We start from the raw sequence: 14,035 nt of genomic DNA, 5'->3' as shown, positions 1-14,035 counted from the left end.
ACAGACAAAGACACACACATGACACACAGACACAGACATGAATTACAGACACACACACATGACACACAGACACAGACATGAATCACAGACACACACACATGACATTGCTCTAATTGCTCATTGTGTGCGACTAGTGTGTCTGGCAGGGAGAGAGGAGAAGAGATAACTAAACCTGTTGAGCCGGCCCCTTACCTTACCGTGTTTCACCGTGTTTCCCGATAGCTTCATGTGGGGGGGGGGGGCGGGACAGCCAGAGCAGACTGCAAATCCATGGCAGTAATGCTTTGTGGTCTGAGAGAGGAGTTGTAGTGAAAGAACCTCCTTAAGGTAAGAAACAGAGAACTCCTTTCATTGCTTCTGTGGGGATGTTTACATTTACATTGCGATTGAATTTCATTACTTTAGCGGATGGTGTGTTTTGGGAAACGCATGCTGTATCACTACTGTGATGGGAGCAGATTGAACCAGTGCACTTTTGAAATGTTTTGGACAGTCCATGTATTTGCAGTTGTGAAGGTAATCTATTCTAAATCACTTGGAGTATGAATGTGATGCATCATCAGAAATTACTCAACCTCTACTGTCTTTAACTATGAATGAACACAACACTCTAACTTACCATCTTTAGATAATAAAGTAACCAACCTCTACTGTCTTTAACTATGAATGAACACAACACTCTAACTTACCATCTTTAGATAATAAAGTACTCAACCTCTACTGTCTTTAACTATGAATGAACACAACACTCTAACTTACCATCTTTAGATAATAAAGTACTCAGCCTCTACTGTCTTTAACTATGAATGAACACAACACTCTAACTCACCATCTTTAGATAATAAAGTACTCAACCTCTACTGTCTTTAACTATGAATGAACACAACACTCTAACTTACCATCTTTGATTTGATTTTTATTTGTCTCGAACACAGAAACATAAAACAAGTTTAAAAAACAAAAAGGTAAATAGTCAAAGACTATTTCCATACAATAAGTGTTCAAGAAGGAACAGGGGAAAGTAAAAAAAAAAAAAGCAAAAAAACTGATCAAGCCCTGCCCCTTCCTTACAATATTTTACATTATAATTTTATTAAAATATAAATAATATAACAAATAATGAAAAATTAAATAAAAGTACAGTTTTTTATACATCCAAATGAGAGAAAATATGTATTAGGCAGTGACATTACTGCTCAAGCTCCTCTCTCTTATGTGTGTCCATAAGTGCTTGTTTATAGCTACCTTTAAATTGATTGATATTTTTGCTTAATTTTATACTCACCTCCAGACCATTCCAGAGTGATACCCCACAAACTGCAATGCACATAGAGTTGTACATACCGTAGGTTGCTTTAAAGCTAATGTCCCTTTAAAATGATAAACACTCTCTCTAGCCATGATTTTTTTTTTAATGTTGCTTGGTAATTTGTTTTTTATTGCCAGAAACATAATTTGTGCAGATTTGAATTTGATTAAGTCCATGAATTTTAATGTTTGACTCTTTACAAACAGACTATTTGTGTGATCTGAATATCTACCATGATGTACTATCTGTATGGCTCTTTTTTGCAGTGTGCATATCTTTTGTAAGTTGCTTTTATAAGTATTTCCCCAAGTTTCAACACAATATGATAGATATGGTACAATGAGTGTGCAATATAATGTATATAGAGTTTTCTGATTCAGGAAATATCTAGTCTACCTCTGTAGTCCCAGTATACCAATACTTCTCGCTAACTTGAAAACAAATATTTTATATGGGGTTTCCAGCAGAGTTTGTTTGTATATACTCTCTCAATTTTGACATTATCAATTTGCAGTTGAGGATCAGTGTTTATTTTACTATTTCCAAATATCATGAGAGGGAGCTGTATGTAGTATGTATTATGTAGTAATATATGTAGATGGAGCTGTTTGCCTCCTTTATTCTCTAGCTTTGTTTTCACTTTTCTCAGACACATGCTCGGTTAATATATACACACAAGTGTAGTGCCCTTTTCAGCCTTTGAGCACCTGCCCCTCTAAAGTCCTGTGCACGTCCCTGTCAGTGATGGCTGTTTACTGCAGAGTGGAGGGACTGGGAGACCCATGTTACTGACCAGACACTCTATATCAGTGATGACTGTTTACTGCAGAGTGGAGGGACTGGGAGACCCATGTTACTGACCAGACACTATATATCAGTGATGGCTGTTTACTGCAGAGTGGAGGGACTGGGAGACCCATGTTACTGACCAGACACTCTATATCAGTGATGACTGTTTACTGCAGAGTGGAGGGACTGGGAGACCCATGTTACTGACCAGACACTCTATATCAGTGATGACGGTTTACTGCAGAGTGGAGGGACTGGGAGACCCATGTTACTGACCAGACACTATATATCAGTGATGGCTGTTTACTGCAGAGTGGAGGGACTGGGAGACCCATGTTACTGACCAGACACTCTATATCAGTGATGACTGTTTACTGCAGAGTGGAGGGACTGGGAGACCCATGTTACTGACCAGACACTATATCAGCGATGGCTGTTTACTGCAGAGTGGAGGGACTGGGAGACCCATGTTACTGACCAGACACTCTATATCAGTGATGACTGTTTACTGCAGAGTGGAGGGACTGAGAGACCCATGTTACTGACCAGACACTCTGTATCAGTGATGACTGTGTCTGTCAGAGTATAGAGCTATTTTTTTAACATGTAGACCACAAAACAACAACACTTACAGAACCTTAACACTATGGTCGCCAAAACCGCCGTACCACGTCTTTCCTCGCCATGCTCATTCTGCCAAAGACGCCGTACCACGTCTTTGATATCAATATTTCAAAAATCTGTGATAGAAATCATATTTCTCCCCCGGACACTTGAGATATACTGTTGATCCCCTCTCAACTCTCCAACGGTTCAAGAGCGCCATCTGGTGGCCGATCGGCGGATCGCCCAGAGCGGAAACAGGATTTTGGAAGCTGCTGCTCATTTCAATTCGGTCCGATCACTTGGTAATAGTACCAGGACTCGAGCTAGACACAACGGATAGCAATCCGTTACCAATAACTCGATAAACAACATGATTTGGACGTATATACTATTATACAACCTGGAAATGGATCGCATATTTCTACATCCCATAATAGGAATATCTCTGCTCCACGCTCATCGCCCAACGCTATGAGGAAGCTACGGTAAGATTCAGCGTTTTTTTTTAACGTGTTCCATATAAACTGCTCTGATGATCATATCACCCACACTAGATGAATCATCTAACGTTGTCCACGGAATTATAAACGACCCCCCCCCCATCCGGTCAACATCAGATGATCAGTAGTAACTTCTAGAAGCACGTCCATTTGAAATTTTTTATCTCGCGCAGATTCCTATCAAACTGTATTTCATCATCAATATAATGCATTTGGGGCTATAAATCACGTTCTGGAGAAAGCTGCAGAAAACGATAAAAACATACTTATACTTTAGACCGTATTTTAGTATGAATATGTGAATGAAAAAGTATAACGTTGCTACACCCTGAACAATAGATATAGGAATGAATGGGCCGTAGTAATGTCAATTTAGCAATACAATTTAAAAAGTTATAGCCCTGCAAAGAAGGGGAACTTCTCCATATTAAATAGGGCTGGCGGAGGATGGTAAATTATGAATTTAAGCCTGGCGATCAAAGTGTTAAATTAGCTTGAAATATTTTTAAATGTAGGTTTGCCTTGAAAGCATAGCGAGCTAATTCCAAATACTAAGTAGATGTTAATCTGCCTCAAGCATGACATGGCAGCTTCCACGGAATGAGGAAAGAATTCTAGTTCCATATAAGAGGTTACACAATCAACGTGGTGAGTCACAGCGAGGGAGATCTACGCTGATACGCACATCGGGGAATCGACGAGTACAAGGCAGGCAGCAGCATACAGTCTGCGCACGGCGGTGATTGAACGCTGCAAACCGGAGATGTGGGAACGGGCTGGAGGCACGGATGGACCAGAACGACACCGGGGGCTTATGGCGGAGACTACAGACGATAACTGACTACAAGGTCAGGCCCTCGTGCTGACGCCTCCCTAGCGAACAAGCTCAACTCCTTTTACCCGCGGTCTGGGTCGGGCAGTGGTCACTGATGCACCGGTTACCGCGACAGGGGGGGGTTCTTCCACTGGGGATGAGCATACACTCTCGGTGACGGAGCACAACGTGAGGAGAGTGTTTATAGGGGTGAACACTAGGAAAGCTGCAGGCCCAGATGGGATAACAGGGCGAATACTTGAGTTTGTTTATTGTTTATTGTTATTTGCACTTACAAACATACATTCTGTAATAAAATAGGTAAAAGAAGAACAGTTCAAATGTGCAGGAAAGGTCAAAAAACCCAAGGGCTTATAAGCCACCTCCCCTCTTAAACCTATATAACTACACAAGAACCCCCCCCCCCACATTATGCACAAACACACATGTGCATATCCCACTCTCATACACACAGATACATACAATACAGCATTATACAACTATAATAATGTTGAAAAAAAAAGAAAAAAAACTTTACACAAATACACATGGATACTAGACTACAGGATCTGTAGTTCTTTTTTTAAGCTTACTTTTAAATATATTTAAAGTGGAACATGTTTCTATTAGATTTTGTATATCATTCCACATCACTGCACCCTGATAAACAAATGAGAATTTGGCAACAGAGGTCCTACAGAAAGGAATGCGTAAGTCTTTATTTCTTCTTGTGAGATGTGCATGATAATGAGAATTAAACTCAAAATAAGTTTGAAAAAAATTAGGCAAAGATAAAGGAAGACCAATTACTTTGTACATAAGAACCCCTGTTTGGTACTTGTTGACCTCATAAATTGTGAGTAGTTGCAGTTTTTTAAATAATGGTTTGGTTGGGGCTAAATAAGAAGAGTTGGTTGCAATTCTTACAAAGGATTGAGCTCTATGGATTGTTTGTAAGTTCAAGTTTCAAGTTTCTTTATTAGTTGTCATACAGAAGTACAGTATACTTTTATACAAAATGCTTCTTTCTGTTACGCTCCAGACTGTGCTAGACAAAAATAGATAAGTATAAAATAAAATAAGTATAGCAAGTATAAAATAGAAGTCACGTACGTAGGCACAAGTGTTCAGTATGTACATATGTACAATGTTCAATGCAGAGTAGAAGTAACTGAGTTACCATACAATATACTACAATATACTAATATACAATATACTATATAGTGCAAAGCAGAAATGGGATGAGGTACAATTTAGGTACAATTTACAGTAAGGTGTAATGTGGTATGGGTTGTAGTGCAAATTCTTTACCAATAAATATAAAGTGTGTTTAGGTGTTCTAAAGTGTGTGTAAAGTGGGTGCTGCAGTGAGTTGTTTGTTTAAAGTGAGTGTGTGCGTGTGGATGTGTGTGCTGTGAGTGCATTTGATGGTTGTTACATAGTGTTATTGTTCGTTGAGCATCCTGATGGCCTGGGGATAGAAGCTCCTTCTGAGTCTTTCTGTGCTTGCCATGAGACTCCGGTATCGCTTGCCTGACCACAGCAGTTCAAAGAGGCAGTTGTTTGGGTGGCTGGAGTCTTTGATAATTCTCTTAGCCTTACCCATGCACCGCTTGTTTTAAATGTTCTGGAGAGTGGGAAGCCCCCCTCCAATTGTACGTTCGGCTGAACGGGCCACTCTCTGTAGTCTGCTACGGTCTTGTGCGGTGCTATTCCCAAACCAGGAGGTGATATTGCCAGTCAGGATGCTCTCTATTGTACATGAGTAGAAGTTCTTAAGGATCTTCTGACTGACTTGGAACTTCCTTAGGCGCCTGAGGAAGTAGAGGCGTTGTCGTGCCTTCTTCACAACACTGTCAATGTGTGTGGTCCATGTCAAGTCCTCGGATATGTGGACTCCGAGGTACTTAAAACTGTTCACTCTCTCAACCGGTGCCCCGTCGATGCTGAGGGGGCTGTAGTCCCTGACCCCCGACCTCCTAAAGTCCACAATCATCTCCTTTGTTTTGCTGACGTTCAGGGAGAGGCTGTTCTCTTGACACCATCCCGCTAGGACCTTGACCTCTTCCAGGTAGGCCCTCTCGTTGTTTGCAGAGATCAGGCCCACCACTACTGTGTCGTCAGCAAATTTGATGATTGTGTTGTTGTTCCGCTGTGCCACACAGTCATGTGTGTACAGGGAGTAGAGGAGGGGACTCAGAACACAGCCCTGGGGGGCCCCTATGTTGAGAGTGATCGATGAGGAGGTGCAGTTGCCTGCTCTCACCACCTGGGGTCTGCCCGTCAGGAAGTCCAAGACCCACTGGCAGAGGTCATAGTTCAAGCCCAGGTCCCTGAGCTTGGCTATGAGTTTGGAGGGGACTATAGTATTGAATGCTGAGCTGTAGTCGATGAACAGCATTCTCACATAGTTCCCCTGCCTCTTGTCCAGGTGTGATGCTGCTGTGTGCAGCACATGGGCTATGGCGTCCTCCGTGGACCTGTTGGGGCGGTATGCAAATTGCAGGGGGTCCAGGTTGATGGGGAGGGAGGAACAGATGTAGCCCTTCACTAGCTTCTCAAAGCACTTCATGGCTATGGAGGTGAGAGCTACAGGGCGGTAGTCGTTGAGGCAAGCAGGCTTGGATTTTTTGGGTACAGGGATAATAGTGGACTTCTTCAGACAGGTGGGGATGACAGCCTGTTCCAAGGACAGGTTAAATATGTCAGTGAATACCGGGGCCAGTTGGTCGGCACAGACTTTTAGGACGCGGCCGGGGATGCCGTCCGGTCCTGCTGCCTTCCTGATATTCACTTTCTTAAAGGTCCTCCTCACCTCATGTTCTGTTACCCTGAACACTGAGTCTCCATCAGCAGACCCCCCCCCCTCCATTGCAGTGGCTTGTAGGCTGGTGTTGTTATTCCCAGCCTCAAACCTCGCATTGAAGGTATTGAGATCATTTGCTAAGGAGATGTCACTGTTCAGCTTGAGGGAGGTGCCTTTGTAATCTGTCATCGTTCTGAGGCCCTGCCACATAGCTCTAGAGTCAGCCTGTTCATATTGAAGTTCAATTTTATCCCTGTATCGCCTTTTTGCTTCTATTACTACTCTCCTGACGTTGTATCTCGCCACCTTGTGGTCATTCATGTTGCCTGCCACAAGCCCGGCGTTGTATGCAGAGGTGCGCGCTTTCAGAGCTTCACGGACGGACTTGTCTACCGAGGGCTTTTGGTTTGGGTAAACTCTAATTGTGGTAGTGGGGATTGTTTCTTCCACCAAAGTACGAACAAAGTCCAGCACTGTCTCCATGTAGTCATTGATGTTATCTGTGTTATCGCGGAACAGTAAGTAAGATGGGTAAGTGCTGGTCCAAATTATATTGCAGTAAGCAGGCCTGGACTGGCCATCGGGAGCACCGGGAGTTTTCCCGGTGGCCTGGCCTGCACAGATAAAAAAAATTAAAAATTATATATATAAAAAAAATATTATATATATTTTTTTATTATAATTTTTATTTTATATTTTTTTGCCAGGCCATTGTTTCTAGTTGTGGCGGCGGCGCGGCGCGATAGTTAGATAACCTAGGTGGGTGGGGAACAACCAGGATTTCACTGTCTGCGACAGAGTTGGAGAACTATCTGACTCTCTCTCCCTCACGCGGACACAAACAATGGAGCCGTGCTGCCGCTTGTGATTGGTGGAGGCGGGACCAGGCGATACAACTGATTCACAGCGGAGGCGGCGAATGGAATGGCAGATGGCACACTCCCACTTTTCTGAAAGGAGTTGTTGATTGATTGATTGATTGATTGAAAACTTTATTAACAGATTGCAGAATGGGTACAATACAGTACAGCTCAATACACACAATTGTTAAGGGGATGCAGACCAGAGAAAGACTTTCGTCTTGTTTACATCAGGGTCCTCCATTTTCAATTCATCAGGACATATCATACATGACATACAGATAGACAGTACTGCTACATCTATACATTTATGACATACCAGATTTGCAAATACAGTACTGTTTGTGATACAAAAAGAGTCCAGAAAAGGGAGTATATACATTTGACGTGAAATCTGTACATTGGAGGAGGTTGGGTGGGGTTGTGTGGTGGGGGTTGGGTAGGAGGGGTTGGGGGGGGGGGGGGGGTGGAACACTGTACAACTGTACAAGCAAAACTGTACATTTGAATATTGACAAAACCATACTAGGTAATTTACTGTACATTGGAGGGGGTTGGGTTAGGACATTTACAGGGGCCAGTTTCGAATTGCAGTCTCCCGTAGGTGTTCTTTGAGAGTGGTTTTGAAAGTGGGTAGTGATTCACCTTCCTTTACAGCTTTAGGTAGGGCGTTCCACATTGATGTGGCATAATTGCGAAACGTGTTTAGTCCCTTGTTTGACCCGAATCTGGGTTTAACATGATTTGTGGAGCTCCCTCTGGTGTTGTGATCGTGGTATTCACTGACCTTTGGGAAGTATTTTGACATGTACATGGGTACCTTGGTCGTGTAGTGTATCTTGTAGACCAGGCCCATTGCAAGTTGCTGTACTCTGTCGTCTACTCTAAGCCATCCTAGTTTGTCAAAGTGTAGGGAGGGGTTGGGGGGGGAAACACTGTACAACTGTTAAATCTGACATTACAAAAAACAATATGTGGTGGTTATAATTGGGGCTGAAGTTGAATAAACAATTTATGAAAGAGAAAGTCAAAATAATTCCAAGATAATTCAAAGATTACACACCTTTGCCACATTGGCTAGTTTCAAGTTCAAGTTCAAGTTTCTTTAATAGTTGTCATACAGAAGTACAGAATACTTTTATACAAAATGCTTCTTACTGTTACGCTCCAGAGACTGTGCTAGACAAGATAAGTATGAAATAAAATAGTATAGCATGTAAAATAGAAGTAAAAATAGAGGTCACAGTGTTCAGTATAGACATATGTACAATGTTCGATGCAGAATAGAAGTAACTTAGTTACCATACAATATACAATATACTATGCAATGTACTAATATACAATACTATATAGTGCAAAGCAGAAATGGGATGAGGTACAATTTAGGTACAATTTACAGTAAGGTGTACGAGTTGTAGTGCAAATCCTTTACCAATAAATATAAAGTGTGTTTAGGTGATCTAAAGTGTGGAGAGTGGGTGCTGCAGTGTGTTGTTTGTTTAAAGTGAGTGTGTGCGTGTGGATGTGTGTGCTGTGTGCATTTGATGGTTGTTGCATAGTGTTTATTGTTCGTTGAGCAGCCTGATGGCCTGGGGATAGAAGCTTCTTCTATCTACAAACATGGCTACAAACATAATCACCTCAAAGTTATCAAAAAAAATAAGAATCTGATCAGACACAAGGGTTAAGTTGTTGTTCCCTTTCTAATTTCCTCAAAAACATATAGTCTAGTTAATGTGATCAATATTATTTGACAATTGATTTTTTTGTTGGAAATTTCAGTCAGTGAGCTCATACTTTGAGCTCATTTTATAGTGCATTCTATATTGCACTACCCATCAACAGTTAAAATGATTGAGACAACGCAATCTCTTGTCTTCGTTGTGCATGCATGTGTGTGCTCACCACACGCGATACATGTGTCACTATTCTGGCAGTGGCTATTGTTATTATAGTATTGTAATGAAAGGTCTGTTATTTAATGTTTGTGTAAAGGGCTATTTTAACTGTTGATGGGTAGTGCATCAGTAAAGTAAATATGGTATTGTGCTCTTGCTCTGTTTGAATAGGTGGAGAGAGTGGTTAACTGTATTATAATAGTAAATCGAAAAATATGTTGTGCTCTTGCTTTTTTCTTTTTGAAGGTGGAGAGAGTAGCATTGCTAGTGCCACAACAGTTTTATTTGAGGTTCATAACAGTACATTGTACTAAGCAATTGTTGGCTCATTAGTTTGTGATTCACATGCACTAAAATTCACCAGAATGCAGGAAATTAAGTCTTTGTAACTAAAATGTTCCGGGTGGGGGACCCCCAGACCCCCGCTTAAAAAGTGGCCTGATGGTGCTATATTTTCGCGCTATATCTCCCGGTATGAATTATTTCCCCAGTCCGGCCCTGGCAGTAAGAGATGTGAGGATAAATTAAACTGTAATACAAAGTTAGTAATGTGCTCTTTTTTAATTGTTTTTTAACCCTTTTTATAATGCCCAACGATTTTGAAACCTTCTTGCAAACAATTTCACAATGATTCTTAAAGCAGAGTTTCTCATCGATATTGACACCTAAGAATTTCACTGATGAAACTTGTGCAAGTTCATTGTTATGGATAGAAATCTTGGTTCCGTCTGAAATGTTTTTGTTCTTATTTCTAAAAATAATGAAGTTAGATTTTTTGACATTGAGTGATAACTTGTTTAACTGAAACCAATAGGAAAAATGAATGAGTCCAGAATTTGCTTAATCAATAAGGGAATCAAAATTATTGTCAGTGACAAAGAGATTTGTGTCATCAGCAAATAATATAGGTGACAATAAACTGGATGTATTTGCAAGATCATTCACATAAATCAAAAACAACAAGGGTCCTAGAATGGACCCTTGTGGAACACCACATTTTAGTACAGCCAGCTGTGATCGATTACCATTGAAAACTACAAATTGCTCTCTGTTGTTTAAGTAATTCTCAACATTGTATAACCTGTTTTTTAAGACCATAACATGACATTTTTGATAATAACATTTTGTGATTCACTGTGTCGAAAGCCTTTGATAAATCTAAGAAAATGCCTAAGGTATATTCATTTTTCTCTAAGGTGCAAAAGAGCCATATATGTAGAGTATTTTTTTCTAAAGCCATACTGATGTTCGAACAAGATATTGTTGTCATCTAGATGTTTCATGATTCTACTATATACCAGCTTTTCAAGAATTTTTGAAAAACAAGGTAGTATCGATATAGGACGATAGTTTGAGAATACAGAGGAATACAGAGTCCTGTGCTAACCAGCCAACCCCAGTGTTCACCACTATATTTAACCTATCCCTGGCCAAGTCCGTGGTCCCTGCCTGCTTCAAGGTGTCCACTATAATCCCTGTACCAAAAAACACCTCCCCAGCTGGCCTAAATGACTACAGACTGGTGGCACTCACCTCTGTGGTCATGAAATGCTTTGAGAGGCTGGTCAAGGATTACATCTGTGCCTCCCTCCCTAGTACCATGGACCCTTTGCAGGTCCACTGACGACGCGGTCTCCCGGGTACTGCACAACACCCTATCTCACCTTGACAGTCAGAAGGGGGGCTATGTGAGATTGCTGTTTATTGACTATAGTTCAGCTTTAAATAACATATACATTTTTTATCATTCTTTCCAAAAGAAAAGAGGCCTAGAAGCGTGGCTAACGCTAATGGCACGGATACCAGAGGCTAACTGCCTACGAAAACAGGCACAGAGGCACTGAAAGAGGATTTCACTCATCTAATGAACACACTAGACTAGACAAATATCAAGATGTATCCATCAGTGGACCAATTGCATGCTTTTGCAGAGGACAAGAAGCCTTCAGTCGACTCCTTCAGACATTAAGCACCCCCCACAGCCCAAATGGAATGATACAAAATTAAATAAAAATAAAGTTTTAAAATATTATATATATATATATTTTTTTTTTATTTTTTTTTTAGTCAACCAATAGTCGACTAACGGCAAATTTTGGCCAATCCTAGTCGACCATCCAAATCCTTAGTCGGGGACAGCCCTAGACGACACAGTGGTGGTGGGTGTTAATTTTGGCAGCTATTTTTATTTTAGTTTTAGTCTTAGTCATGTGTCAAGTGCTCCTTTTTCATTTTCATCATATTTAGTCATCTTCATTTATTTTTCGTTTAGTCAGTTTTAGTTAACTAAATGTCTGAGCATTTTAGTCTTAGTCAGTTTTTGTCAAAATTTAGTCTTTTTTGTTTTAGTCTAGATTTTGTCTCCAATTTTAGTCCACAATCATCTCCTTTGTTTTGCTGACGTTCAGGGAGAGGCTGTTCTCTTGACACCATCCCGCTAGGACCTTGACCTCTTCCAGGTAGGCCCTCTCGTTGTTTGCAGAGATCAGGCCCACCACTACTGTGTCGTCAGCAAATTTGATGATTGTGTTGTTGTTCCGCTGTGCCACACAGTCATGTGTGTACAGGGAGTAGAGGAGGGGACTCAGAACACAGCCCTTGGGGGCCCCTATGTTGAGAGTGATCAATGAGGAGGTGCAGTTGCCTGCTCTCACCACCTGGGGTCTGCCCGTCAGGAAGTCCAAGACCCACTGGCAGAGGTCATAGTTCAAGCCCAGGTCCCTGAGCTTGGCTATGAGTTTGGAGGGGACTATAGTATTGAATGCTGAGCTGTAGTCGATGAACAGCATTCTCACATAGTTCCCCTGCCTCTTGTCCAGGTGTGATGCTGCTGTGTGCAGCACATGGGCTATGGCGTCCTCCGTGGACCTGTTGGGGCGGTATGCAAATTGCAGGGGGTCCAGGTTGATGGGGAGGGAGGAACAGATGTAGCCCTTCACTAGCTTCTCAAAGCACTTCATGGCTATGGAGGTGAGAGCTACAGGGCGGTAGTCGTTGAGGCAAGCAGGCTTGGATTTTTTGGGTACAGGGATAATAGTGGACTTCTTCAGACAGGTGGGGATGACAGCCTGTTCCAAGGACAGGTTAAATATGTCAGTGAATACCGGGGCCAGTTGGTCGGCACAGACTTTTAGGACGCGGCCGGGGATGCCGTCCGGTCCTGCTGCCTTCCTGATATTCACTTTCTTAAAGGTCCTCCTCACCTCATGTTCTGTTACCCTGAACACTGAGTCTCCATCAGCAGACCCCCCCCCCTCCATTGCAGTGGCTTGTAGGCTGGTGTTGTTATTCCCAGCCTCAAACCTCGCATTGAAGGTATTGAGATCATTTGCTAAGGAGATGTCACTGTTCAGCTTGAGGGAGGTGCCTTTGTAATCTGTCATCGTTCTGAGGCCCTGCCACATAGCTCTAGAGTCAGCCTGTTCATATTGAAGTTCAATTTTATCCCTGTATCGCCTTTTTGCTTCTATTACTACTCTCCTGACGTTGTATCTCGCCACCTTGTGGTCATTCATGTTGCCTGCCACAAGCCCGGCGTTGTATGCAGAGGTGCGCGCTTTCAGAGCTTCACGGACGGACTTGTCTACCGAGGGCTTTTGGTTTGGGTAAACTCTAATTGTGGTAGTGGGGATTGTTTCTTCCACCAAAGTACGAACAAAGTCCAGCACTGTCTCCATGTAGTCATTGATGTTATCTGTGTTATCGCGGAACAGTAAGTAAGATGGGTAAGTGCTGGTCCAAATTATATTGCAGTAAGCAGGCCTGGACTGGCCATCGGGAGCACCGGGAGTTTTCCCGGTGGCCTGGCCTGCACAGATAAAAAAAATTAAAAATTATATATATAAAAAAAATATTATATATATTTTTTTATTATAATTTTTATTTTATATTTTTTTGCCAGGCCATTGTTTCTAGTTGTGGCGGCGGCGCGGCGCGATAGTTAGATAACCTAGGTGGGTGGGGAACAACCAGGATTTCACTGTCTGCGACAGAGTTGGAGAACTATCTGACTCTCTCTCCCTCACGCGGACACAAACAATGGAGCCGTGCTGCCGCTTGTGATTGGTGGAGGCGGGACCAGGCGATACAACTGATTCACAGCGGAGGCGGCGAATGGAATGGCAGATGGCACACTCCCACTTTTCTGAAAGGAGTTGTTGATTGATTGATTGATTGATTGAAAACTTTATTAACAGATTGCAGAATGGGTACAATACAGTACAGCTCAATACACACAATTGTTAAGGGGATGCAGACCAGAGAAAGACTTTCGTCTTGTTTACATCAGGGTCCTCCATTTTCAATTCATCAGGACATATCATACATGACATACAGATAGACAGTACTGCTACATCTATACATTTATGACATACCAGATTTGCAAATACAGTACTGTTTGTGATACAAAAAGAGTCCAGAAAAGGGAGTATATACATTTGACGTGAAATCTGTA

At 41.9% G+C, this 14,035-nt stretch overlaps 1 protein-coding gene across 1 annotated transcript in view; it reads left to right on the top strand.

Annotated features, from left to right (window-relative positions):
- Positions 1-289: 289 nt before the first annotated feature.
- The window catches only part of LOC311228181 (uncharacterized protein), a gene marked incomplete at its 3' end in the record, with an annotated part of 120,858 nt that continues 107,112 nt past the window's right edge, over positions 290-14,035 (top strand). The window contains exon 1 of the mRNA XM_084314093.1: positions 290-327. The remainder of the gene's footprint in view (positions 328-14,035) is intronic.

Source organism: Notolepis coatsorum (genome assembly GCF_963971535.1).
Source record: "Notolepis coatsorum genome assembly, chromosome: 5".
Classification (NCBI taxonomy): domain Eukaryota; kingdom Metazoa; phylum Chordata; class Actinopteri; order Aulopiformes; family Paralepididae; genus Notolepis; species Notolepis coatsorum.
This window is presented reverse-complemented; position numbering and strand designations above follow the sequence as displayed.